Genomic DNA, 13,309 nt, shown 5'->3' with positions numbered 1-13,309 from the left:
TCATTTTCTTTTACAGTAAGGAGCCTATCCCTACCTTTTCCAGTAAATTATAGCCATAGGATAGCAGCCCACTGCTTTTGAGGGACATCCTGTACAGCACAGGCCCTCTCAAGTGCAGCAAACCACTTGTTAATGTCATCCCCCTCCTTATAAGGGGGAACTATCTTGTGCAGATTCCTGGAATCATGCTCTTTTGCAGGATGACTATGGGGAATACTGCTGCTGCCACCATGGGTTTCTAAACCCAACTTCTGTCTTTCCCTCTCTACTTCTAAAGACTGTCTATCCAAATCCAGCTGTTGCTTCTTGAGCTTCAGTCTGGTTTGTTCCACTCTCAATCTATTGAGCTCCCTTTCTAACAATCTGTCATCAGGGTGGGTGGGAGGGACATTTCTAGATACAGAGGTATGATGGGAATGAACAGAAGGAGACCTGTCCCTTACAGAGGGCACCCTAACAGCTTGGCTACCAGTATAATGTGAGAGCACACCATTAGTATGGTGTGATTCAACCTCTGTACCAACTATGCTAGACTGTCTAGTAATGGGCAGGCTGAGAAGTTTCTTTCCTGAACCTTTTCCTGGGGGAGTCCCTGGATCAGATTGAGAACCATTAGCTACTTTTTCTACAGATTGGGCACTTATGGCCTTATCCTGTACTCTAAGCATATTAATTAACAGTTCTAAAGAAGGATTCTTCCCTACACTCAAACCTCTCTCTATGCAGAGACTCCTTGCTCCTTTCCAGCTAAGGTGATCATAGGCAAGTTTGGACAGTTCAACATTTTTTCCTGTGCCAGACATTTTTTAGAGAGAGTTGAAGTAATAGAAAAAGAGAAAAAAGTTTTCAGAACTTTTTGGAAAGACAGAAAAAAACTTTTTTAACTTTTAAGAACTTTTTGAAAGTTTAGAAGTACTTTTCAGCACTTTGAAAAGAGTGAAAAGAGGAAATGCAAAACTTTTTGGCTATGTGTATATACACTGACCTTGTTTTGTATATTTTTCTCTTATGAAAAGTACAATGACAAGAGTGGTAAGTAGTCTCAAGCACTTATCCCACCACTGCACAACCAATGTAGGAGGCTGGACTGGCTTGTAGTGAGTACCAAGGGGTACTTGCACCTTGCACCAGGCCCAGTTATCCCTTATTAGTGTATAGGGTGTCTAGCAGCTTAGGCTGATAGATAATGGTAGCTTAGCAAAGCAGCTCAGGCTGAACTAGGAGACGTGTGAAGCTACTACAGTACCACTTAGTGTCATATGCACAATATCATAAGAAAACACAATACACAGTTATACTAAAAATAAAGGTACTTTATTTTTATGACAATATGCCAAAGTATCTTAGAGTGTACCCTCAGTGAGAGGATAGGAAATATACACAAGATATATATACACAATAGCAAAAATATGCAGTATAGTCTTAGAAAACAGTGCAAACAATGTATAGTTACAATAGGATGCAATGGGGAAACATAGGGATAGGGGCAACACAAACCATATACTCCAGAAGTGGAATGCGAACCACGAATGGACCCCAAACCTATGTGACCTTCTAGAGGGTCGCTGGGACTATTAGAAAATAGTGAGAGTTAGCAAAATAACCCTCCCCAAGACCCTGAAAAGTGAGTGCAAAGTGCACCAAAGTTCCCCTAAGGACAAAATAGTCGTGTTAGAGGGAAAATGCAAGGAAAACACAAATCAGCCATGCAACAACGATGGATTCCTGACTGAGGGTACCTGTGGAACAAGGGGACCAAGTCCAAAAGTCACAAGCAACTCGGAGATGGGCAGATGCCCAAGAAATGCCAGCGGTTGGTGCAAAGAAGCTCTTACTAGGCTGAAGAACTGTGAATACTGCAGGAACGACAAGGGCTAGAGACTTCCCCTTTGGAGGATGGATCCCCCACGCCTTGGAGAGTCGTGCAGAAGTGTTTTCCCGCCGGATGGACGCCAACAAGCCTTGCTACACGCAAATCGTGCGTTTGGCGTTTTTGGACGCTGCTGGGGCCCAGGAGGGACCAGGAGGTCGCAAATTGGACCTGCAGAGAGAGGGGACGTCGAGCAAGACAAAGAGCCCTCACTGAAGCAGGTAGCACCCGGAGAAGTGCCAGAAACAGGCACTACGAGGATGCGTGAAACGGTGCTCGCCGAAGTTGCACAAAGGAGTACCACGTCGCCGGAGACCAACTTAGAAAGTCGTGCAATGCAGGTTAGAGTGCCGTGGACCCAGGCTTGGCTGTGCACGAAGGATTTCCGCCGGAAGTGCACAGGGGCCGGAGTAGCTTGCAAAGTCGCGGTTCCCAGCAATGCAGCCCAGCGAGGTGAGGCAAGGACTTACCTCCACCAAACTTGGGCTGAAGAGTCACTGGACTGTGGGGGTCACTTGGACGGTGTCGCTGGATTCGAGGGACCTCGCTCGTCGTGCTGAGAGGAGACCCAAGGGACCGGTAATGCAGCTTTTTGGTGCCTGCGGTTGCAGGGGGAAGATTCCGTCGACCCACGGGAGATTTCTTCGGAGCTTCTGGTGCAGAGAGGAGGCAGACTACCCCCACAGCATGCACAAGCAGGAAAACAGTCGAGAAGGCGGCAGGATCAGCGTTACAGAGTTGCAGTAGTCGTCTTTGCTACTATGTTGCAGGTTTGCAGGCTTCCAGCGCGGTCAGCGGTCGATTCCTTATCAGAAGGTGAAGAGGGAGATGCAGAGGAACTCGGCTGAGCTCATGCATTCGTTATCTAAAGTTTCCCCAGAGACAGAGACCCTAAATAGCCAGAAAAGAGGGTTTGGCTACCTAGGAGAGAGGAAAGGCTACTAACACCTGAAGGAGCCTATCAGCAGGAGTCTCTGACGTCACCTGGTGGCACTGGCCACTCAGAGCAGTCCAGTGTGCCAGCAGCACCTCTGTTTCCAAGATGGCAGAGGTCTGGAGCACACTGGAGGAGCTCTGGACACCTCCCAGGGGAGGTGCAGGTCAGGGGAGTGGTCACTCCCCTTTCCTTTGTCCAGTTTCGCGCCAGAGCAGGGGCTAAGGGGTCCCTGAACCGGTGTAGACTGGCTTATGCAGAATTGGGCACCTCTGTGCCCAACAAAGCATTTCCAGAGGCTGGGGGAGGCTACTCCTCCCCTGCCTTCACACCATTTTCCAAAGGGAGAGGGTGTCACACCCTCTCTCAGAGGAAGTTCTTTGTTCTGCCATCCTGGGCCAGGCCTGGCTGGACCCCAGGAGGGCAGCTGCCTGTCTGAGGGGTTGGCAGCAGCTGCAGTGAAACCCCCGGAAGGGCAGTTTGGCAGTACCAGGGTCTGTGCTACAGACCACTGGGATCATGGGATTGTGCCAACTATGCCAGGATGGCATAGAGGGGGCAATTCCATGATCATAGACATGTTACATGGCCATATTCGGAGTTACCATTGTGAAGCTACATATAGGTAGTGACCTATATGTAGTGCACGCGTGTAATGGTGTCCCCGCACTCACAAAGTTCAGTGAATTGGCTCTGAACAATGTGGGGGCACCTTGGCTAGTGCCAGGGTGCCCACACACTAAGTAACTTTGCACCTAACCTTTACCAGGTAAAGGTTAGACATATAGGTGACTTATAAGTTACTTAAGTGCAGTGTAAAATGGCTGTGAAATAACGTGGACGTTATTTCACTCAGGCTGCAGTGGCAGGCCTGTGTAAGAATTGTCAGAGCTCCCTATGGGTGGCAAAAGAAATGCTGCAGCCCATAGGGATCTCCTGGAACCCCAATACCCTGGGTACCTTAGTACCATATACTAGGGAATTATAAGGGTGTTCCAGTAAGCCAATGTAAATTGGTAAAATTGGTCACTAGCCTGTTAGTGACAATTTGAAAGTAATGAGAGAGCATAACCACTGAGGTTCTGGTTAGCAGAGCCTCAGTGAGACAGTTAGGCACCACACAGGGAACATATACATGCACACCTATGAGCACTGGGGCCCTGTGTGACAGGGTCCCAGTGACACATACATATAGGCCACAAACCTATGAGCACTGGGGTCCTGACTAGCAGGATCCCAGTGACACATAACAACCATACTGAAAACATAGGCCCTCATTCTGACCTTGGCGGTCTTTTCGCAAGACCGCTGAGTTACCGCCGCGGTGAAGACCGCCGACCGCGGCGGTGTGCCGCTGTGCGCATTCTGACCGCTGGGAGCGTTCCGCCGGAAAACCGCCAGCAGCCACACTGGCGGTCGGCGGGAAAGTGGAGACTGGTCAACCTCCACCGCCACGCCAGCAGAACACCGCCCACAGAATTACGACCCACATTTCTGTGTGGCGGTCTTCTGTTGGCGGTCACGTCCCTATGGCTCCCGTCGCCTCCCGGAGGACCAACGCACAAGGTAAGTTGATCGTCCGTGAGGGGAGGGGGTGGGGGGGTGTTGTGTGATGTGGGCGTGCATGGGGGTGTGCGTGTGAGTGTGTAGAGGGGGTGTGTGAGTGCGTGTATGCGGGCGGGGGGTGCTGCTGTGTCTATGGGTAATGTGTGCTGTTCGGCAGGTGCGCATGTCGGCATGTATGTGTGCGGGTATGTGTCCCCGTTGTGTATGTGTGTGTAGGGGGGGTGTATATGTGCATGTTGGGGGTGTGTGCATGTCGGGGTGGGGGTGGGGAGGGGGTTCGTACCACCTCTGGGGGGTGGCAGGGGGGTGGAGGGTGTGGGGGGAGGACTCGGGTGGGTAGTGGGGGGTGGGGGAGACCCCTATCAGTGCCAGGGAAGGAATTCCCTGGCCCCGATAGTGCTTACCGCCATGGTTCGCACGGCGGTTCCCGCTCGCAAGAAACCGCGGCGGTAGGCAGGGTCATAATACCCTTGGCGGTCTTGGGACGACCGCCGGGCCGGAGTGCGCAAACTCCAGCCCCGCGGTCATGACCGCCGTGGCGGTCGGAGTGGAGAAGTAGCGGTCGGTCGCGGCGGGGACCGCCGCGGTCAGAATGCCATTTTTAATACCGCCGGTCTGTTCGCGGTCCGACCGCCGTCTCTCCGCCGACCGCCAGGGTCAGAATGAGGGCCATAGTGTTTTCACTATGAGCACTGAGGCCTGGCTATCAGGATCCCAGTGAGACAGTGAAAACAGTGACAAACACCCTGACATACACTCACAAACAGGCCAAAAGTGGGGGTAACAAGGCTAGAAAGAGGCTACCTTCTCACACAGAGGAAATGTGTAAAGCATTGACACAGCACTCAAACAATAAACAGACAAGCGTACAAAAGAGACTTGTGACACCTGTGAAGCAGTTATTATAATGCAATACCACACACTTTAGGGTGCACCCCAGGTCACAGCAATATCAGAAATGTGTACAGACAGATAATGCCAACACTTTTAACCAGCACTGTGGGCTGTTGAGCTGTAATAATTATAATTGGGCTCTGCCTTACTGAAATACCACTTTGTTGGTGGATTTTTCTGTGTTTCCTCTCATTTTAAGCAGGCCTCCCTCCACACTTTACATCCGGCTTGGGATTTTTTCTGAGCACTGTAAGTCTGCTTTGATGACTGTCAGCAACTCCTCCCCACTTCATTGGAAGCTATTATTGGCTGCCTTTTAAATTCTCACTTTTTGGGACCTGGTATTGTCCACCATGGCTGGTTATGAAGGAGACTCTGGGAGAGGTACTTTTTATGATGATCCTATGGGGTAGTTTGAGCAAGACTTGTCTATGCCCTCGATGCTGGTGTTAGACACACTGTTAATGTGGCCTTGGCCCAAGCTATACAGCCAATTAACCATCACTTATTGGGTTTCGCTGAGCTGCAGGGCTGGATGCCACATTCTCCCAGCCAGGAAGAGCTGCCCTTTTCGCAAGATCCCTCCAGCTCAGTCTCCAATGCAAATCCTCATCAAGCTGACTTTGAACAACTGATAAAATCCTTGGCTACGGATCATGATTATTCATCATCACAATCACTTCATCCAGGAGTTGAGAGTAAAAAGGACTCTGATTCCTCAGTTTCTTGCCAAAATCCGGAAAAGGACACTGATTCTCCTCCACATAAACAGAAGGCCAAACTTCGGCATGCACAAGTGCCTTCTCAGTCCCTGAAAGTACTCACTTTCGAACAGGAAGATATCACCATCCTAGATCTTCCTCCTGGACTCCGCCTTCTTAGGTGGCCGAATAAGTTCAGGCACACATTCGCCATAGTTTCAACAAAGATGTCTGATCTCGGCTGAGGTTAGAATGTCCCAGACCTGATTTCCCCTCAAAGGTCACTGAGACCCCAGAGATAGACCCCATCCTGGTAACCTTTCTCAAAAACGTTTCCAAGGATCCTAAAAAGTGCATTGATTGTTCCTGGCGGGGTTGTCAGGATTAACTTCTGGATGTCTCGGGTCCTCTTACTAATATCCTGGAACTGGGTTTTCAGGCTAAGGAATCAGGTGTTCCGGTTAAACAAGAGGTTTTGGTTGGTTGGGCCCAGATAGCCTTATGCTTTCTGGGAAACGCAAACTGTGCCATCTCTATTGAGAGGCGCTGCTCCATTCTAATCAAGATGGATCCCAAACTGACACATATGGCCTCATCTGAATCAGGCCCCTTTGGTTCAGGGTCTACTTTTTGGATCTCCTTTCCTCAAAGAACTTTCCGAGTTTGCCTCCACTTATGCCAACCTAGACAAGGCTCAGGGATCCATAAAAAAGGTTCTTTGCCCCCTTTTTACCAGGGTCGGACGCTACAGAGGGCGAGCCTTCGGCCGCAATTACTATCAAGGCACACCACATGGTCCCTACCAACATCCCAGAGGACGATACCAGGACCCCACCTCCACCTTCTACCACACCCCTAGGAGATCGGAATTCCAAGGGATGGTACACCTCTTATCAGGGGCCCAACCCTACATATGAGACTTATTTAATTTCGGAAGTGTTTCTGGGGGGCCGGACAGCTTTATTTGTTCACAATTGGCAAAATATCAGTCAGGATCCCTGGGTCCTGGAGTCTATCCAGGGTTCCAAAGTGGAATTTTACGGTTCCCCGGTACAGAGGGTATCTCCTCCGGAAATGTTTTTTTCCCTACAAGAACGGGAGTTAATCTCCTTGAAGTCACGGCTCTCCTAGCCAAAGAGGCCATAGTGGACTCCTCTCCTCACCCTCACGGTTTCCTCAGTCCCATTTTTCTAGTAGAAAACAAGGGTGAAGGTCCACGGTTGGTCCTAAATCTAAAGGATTTCAATGGCTAGATTATTTACTGCCATTTCAAGATGGAGGGCATACTCTTACTAAGGGACTTTTTAAGAGAAAAAGATTGGATGGTCCGCATAGACTTAAAAGATGCTTACCTGGCCATTCCTATTTTTCCTCGTCATCTGAGATTTCTTCAGTTTCTGTGGCAGGGCCGTTACGAATACAAGGTTCTTTCTTTCGGACTGTCTTCAGCACCTTGGGGCTTCACAAAGGTGATGTGCCTGATTGCAGGACACATTCGGGCCAAAGGGTTCAAATATCTCGATGACCTTATCATAATTTCTCAATGTCCTCTTGTTATACTGACCCATCTAGAGTGGGTGATATCTCTCCTTTAGGACTTGGGTTTCATCATCAAAAGTCAGAAGTCCATCCTGGTTCCTTCCCAGAAGCTGGAGTTTCTGGACTTACACATGGACTCCGTCCTAGCTCAATTGATCCTTCCCCCCCTCCAAGGTCCATGTGGTATCCTCTATGTGGGTTGCTCTGGCACGAGCGTAAGAATGTCAGAGTAAGAACGAGCGTAAGAATAAGGAGAATGTGGAATGTTGGTAAATGGAATGTGGGAGGCGTGAGTGAAGAGGCCGTTGAGAATGAGAGGGAGAGACGGCATGAAGAGATAAGGACGTGGATGGTGTAGGACCTGTCATACAACTTATTTTCAGAATAAACTTGCTTTCTATTTAACCTCCACAAGTGTCGAACCCTGCTGGTCATTCTTACATTTGGCGACGAGGATCCACCGAGAAAATGAAGTGAGATCGGATGCAGGCAAATTCCTACGGTGAAGAACAGGTATCGGCGGTCCTGACAACACGATCCGTGAGACATTATTATTATTTTCGCTCTTCGGCCGTAAATTGTTACAGCGCAAGTGTTTTTATGCGCGGCCCTGACGACGCTTACCAACGCGTCTTTCAGGAAGCACACGTCTCGCGCATAGCAACGGTAACCATCACGCGTTGGGCCTTCGTGCCGTAACCACGAACCTCGCACTTGGCAACAGTAACTAGGACGCGCTGAGCCGTCGCGTCTTATCAGAAGCACGAAATTAAATGGATTCAGTTCAAGCAACTGTGTTTTTTTTTCCAGGAAAATGTTGTAACATTTTTTTTGAATCAACGCGTTTTTCACTGGGATTCTGAATTTTATCTTTGGGAATGCTGTGTCTTTGAACATCTCGGAGCTCACTAATGGAGATTCAGTTCAGAACGAAAAGACAAGTCTTCCATTATTAACTTATTTGTCTTGAGGCTAGAGTAACTGCATCTACCCACTTGTTTTCTATTCCAAAAGTCATGCAGAACGTACCCGCTGCACCGTTTTTTTTAACCTCTCCAGGGGATCCACCTATTCCATGGCAGAAGTGGAAAAAAGTTTTTAACAATTATGCTAGGGTGTGTGGTACTTCTCTGAGTGCAGAAAGGAAGACATCACTGTTAATGCACTGTTTAGGGACTGAGGGCCAAGAAGTCTTTGAACATCTTCCGGAGCTCACTGATGGAGATTCAAATGGTCTCAATGAGTTTGAAATTTCGTTAAAAAAACTGGATTTACATTTTTTACCAAAAGTGAGTACTGTTCTAGAAAGGTACCAGTTTGGGAAGAGGATGCAACGTCAAGGGGAGACAATGGAACAGTATATAACAGAACTCAGAAGACTTGCTTCCACTTGTGCGTTTGGAGGTACTTCTGAAGAACGTTTAAGGGATCAATTCATGCTAGGGTGCTCCTTGGAAAAAGCAAAGGAGAGCATGTGGCAGAAAGATAATCCATCCCTAGATGAAGTCCTAACATTGGCCAGAACCTGTGAACACTCCAAGAAATGTGTTGAGGTTCTTCGCAAAGACTCCATTGTATCGGACACAACAAGAGAAGAAGGAGCCTCTGTGAAAGTGATACGATGCAACAATAATGACAATAAAGGTGCTGGAGAATCAGCAATGACATTGACGAAGAAAACTTTTACTGGGAAGTGTTTTAGGTGTGGGAATATTGGCCATATGGCCAATAACAAAGATTGTCCTGCCCTAAAAATGCTCTGCAGAAGTTGCGGTAGAGTTGGACATTTGGCAAAGTGTTGCAGGATGAACAATAATGTAAAAAAAATAAGAGAAGTGTGGTGTGATAGTAACACAGATGGTACGGAAGCGGTGAATGTTGTCCAGGTTTTGCAGATGGGTGTTGGGTCTTTTGGTGGTCCCGTAGAGTCAATCTTGGTTAACGGTAAATCCCTGAAAATTCTCTTTGACTCTGGGGCAAAAATCACATTAGTACCAAAAACATTTTATGATCAGAATTTAAAAGGGTCGGTTAAGTTATTTAAACCAGACGTGATACCCAAGGGATATGGTGGTGAGCCAATAAAACTGTTGGGTTACTTTTGGGGAAGTATAGAATTTAAAGAACGCTTAATTCCTGCAAAGATATATATTTCTGAAATAGGAGACTCTTTAATTAGTTGGTTTCATCAACGTGATCTTCGAATTTTGCTTGATCCAAATGAAGATCCCCCAGTAAGACTTAAGGAATATCACACGGTTCAATCTGTGTCAGAAGACCTATGTGGTTGGGTGGAGGAGTTTCCAGATGTATTTAGCAAGAGTTTAGGTTGTCTAAAGAACTATATACATAGAATCAGACTGAAACCAGGAGCACAGCCGAGGGCAGCGAAAGTAAGGAATGTTCCCTTGTTGGTAAGGGAAAAAATGAAAGCTGAGATAGACAAACTCATTACGAGTGGAATTATTCAGGAGGTGGAAGCTTCAGAATGGGTGGCACCAGTGGTGATGGCAAGGAAAGCCAATGGTGACGCTAGGCTCTGTGTTGACCTTAGAGATCTTAACAAGAATGTCATAATAGATCACTATCCACTCCCAAATATTACTGAGTTGTTGTGTTCACTTTGTGGGGCAAAGCACTTCTCTACCCTAGATTTAACCTCTGCTTACCATCAGATTAATTTGCATAGGTCTTCTCAGGAACTGACCACTTTTATCACACCATTTGGTACCTTTAAGTTCCTAAGAATGCCGTTTGGGTTAATTTCAGCGGCATCAGTCTTTCAGAGGGTCATGGAAAGAATTTTGGGAGGCATGGAAGGGGTGAAAGTATATCAGGATGACTTACTTGTCACAGGGACCAATCTAGTTGAACACAATACGAGAATGAGAATGGTCTTAGAGAAGCTACGCAACAATGGTCTGACACTCAAGGCTGAGAAGTGCAAGATAAACATTCCCAACATTGAATACTTGGGTCATGAAATTTCGGCAAGGGGAATTCGTCCGAAGACGAGTTTAGTCAATACTATCAAAAATTTACCAAGTCCACAAAATAAGGAAGAATTTATGAAGTTTTTAGGGATGGCGGAGTTTTATAATAAATTTGTCCCATGCTTTGCAGAAAGAACGTATAACATGAGACAGTTATTAAGGAAAAGAGCGGAATTTAAGTGGGATCAGGCATGTGAAAGAGAGTATCAAGATATCAAAGCTAGCCTAGATAAAGCAGAAGATTTAGGAAGTTTTGATGCACGTGATGATATCATTCTGATGACTGACGCTAGCTCAAAAGGGCTTGGTGCGGTTTTATTGCAAAGAAAACAAGGTCAAGTGAGAACGATTCTTTTTGTGTCCAGATGTTTGAAGGAAGCAGAATTCAACTATTCTGTGGTTGAAAAAGAGGCGCTTAGCGTCTTTTGGGCAGTGAGGAAACTGAGAAAAATTTTGTGGGGACATAAATTTCAGATTGTGACGGACCATAAGCCTCTCATAGAGGTGTTTTCTAAAAAAGGAATAGAGATGATTTCTCATAGGATCAGAAAGTGGGTAGTGGCACTGCAAGAATTTATTTTTGTGATCTCCTACATGCCTGGCACATTAAATATTCAGGCGGATTGTCTTTCGAGACTTTGTATAAACACAGGAAAAGAAGATGAGATTTTTGAAGGAGGGTGTTTTGCAGACATAGTGGCTGATGAGGAGATAAAAGTTTGTTTAGTTACAGAGGGAGTGATTTCAGAACCAACATGGATGGATGAATTGTCTAAAGATACCACGTTGCAGCTAGTGCTGGATAAGGTCATTAATGGTTGGGGTGTCAAAGGAAAAATAGATGGAGAATTGTCAGGTTACTGGCAGGTTAAAAATGAATTATCTGTGGTAAAAGGGCTTTTAATGAGAGGCAGCAAGTTGGTTCCCCCAACTAACTTGAGAATGGAACTTGTAAATTGTGCTCACTCTAGTCACATGGGCATATCCAAAACAAAGGAGAGATTAAGGAATGCCTACTGGTGGCCTGCCATGGACATGATGGTAGAAAGGGCAGTGAGGAATTGTCAAGAGTGCGGGTGTTCTGATAAAGTATTGAAGTGTAGGATTCAACCTATGGTCATGCGTGAGGAGTCCTCCGGTCCCTGGGTTGATATAGCTTTGGACATTTTAGGTCCAATAAGACTGAATTCAATTGACCGTTATATATTAGTCTGCATTGATATGTTTTCACGTTGGCCAGAAGTCAGATTCGTGAATTCTGTTGAATCAAAGGACATTATTAATTTTTTAGATGATCTATTTGAAAGGGAGGGTTTCCCCTGTACTTTGTTAACTGACAATGGAGTGCAATTTGTTTCTGAAGCAACGGAGTCCTTCTTGAAAGAAAGAAATGTAGTACATAAGAGAACAGCTCTTTATCACCCAGAGTCCAATGGAGTTGTTGAGCGCTTTATTAAGGTGTTGAAGCAATGCATGCAATTAGCGCTAGTTAATGGTGTTGAGTGGGAGGGTGATGTAAAAAGAAAAGTTCGAGAATATCGATTAACGCCACACTCCACCACAGGGGTCACTCCTTTTCAATTGTTTAAGGGTAGGGCACCTTACAGTGAGATGGAACCTAGTTGGGTAACGGAGAAAAGAAAGGAAGTCAATGATCAAGTGGGTAACATTGAAGGTTGGAGAGAGAGAGAGAGAGAGAGGTGAAAGCGAAAAGAAAGTCGTGGTATGATCAGCTTAAAGCTGTAAAGAGAACAGTGTTCTGTGAAGGTGATTATGTTAAAATAAAGTCTCCTAGAAAGGAAGGGAAATCATCTAAATTCAAAGGTCCTTTTAAAGTCATAAAATTGTTCAAAAATGCTGTGAAAACGGATGATCACAGGATTTGGAACTTGAACAGAGTGGCCAAATGTTTGGGGCCTGTTGTAGGTCAAAGCATGTTCTCAGATGTTACTGCTCGAGAGGCTCGAAATGCTTTAAGTGTTCCTAGCATACGAGATCCAACTGAAACTCGGCCGAAGAGAAATGCATCAACACCGTTATGGTTCAAAGACTATGTAACGTGAACATTGAGCTTTGCACTTTCTTCGTGGATGTTGTGATGCTAACTTTAGGCGGCTTGTGTTGGTTTGCATGTAACATAATCTACTTGTTACTCAAGCGTTATTAATTTTTAAGTGTTGTTAATGTGTAGTTCCGTTAATATGCTGTTTACTTATTTACTTATTTATTCCTTTTCGAGTTGATATGAGGAAGATGGTGTGGTATCCTCTATGTGGGTTGCTCTGGCACGAGCTTAAGAATGTCAGAGTAAGAACGAGCATAAGAATAAGGAGAATGTGGAATGTTGGTAAATGGAATGTGGGAGGCGTGAGTGAAGAGGCCGTTGAGAATGAGAGGGAGAGACGGCATGAAGAGATAAGGACGTGGATGGTGTAGGACCTGTCATACAACTTATTTTCAGAATAAACTTGCTTTCTATTTAACCTCCACAAGTGTCGAACCCTGCTGGTCATTCTTACAGTCCACAACGTAAATAAGGAGTTGAGGACTATGTTGTCCAAACAGATGGTATCTCTGCAATACCTAGCACAGATGGTGGACCTCCTTTCCTCATCCATTCATGCTATATTTCTGAGTCCCCTCCATTATTGGGCCCTTCAATGTCTGAAGATCTCCCATATCCAAAAGGGCCTCAGCTATTGTGCCCTAGTTTCCCTCTCATCCAAGGCCAGGACCGAGACCCAATGGTGGCTCAATCACATGGATGCTTGAAATGGCATAGTGATCTTTGGCTCGTCTCCGGAGATTGTGA

At 46.3% G+C, this 13,309-nt stretch overlaps 1 protein-coding gene across 1 annotated transcript in view; it reads left to right on the top strand.

Moving 5' to 3' along the window:
- The window catches only part of LOC138261357 (G-protein coupled receptor 83-like), a 769,995-nt gene that overhangs the window by 469,077 nt on the left and 287,609 nt on the right, over positions 1–13,309 (top strand). The gene's annotated exons all lie outside the window — the stretch shown is intronic.

The sequence above is a fragment of the Pleurodeles waltl genome, chromosome 2_1 (assembly GCF_031143425.1).
Source record: "Pleurodeles waltl isolate 20211129_DDA chromosome 2_1, aPleWal1.hap1.20221129, whole genome shotgun sequence".
Lineage (NCBI taxonomy): Eukaryota > Metazoa > Chordata > Amphibia > Caudata > Salamandridae > Pleurodeles > Pleurodeles waltl.
Note: the sequence above shows the minus strand (reverse complement) of the source record. Positions and strands in the feature narration are given on the sequence as shown.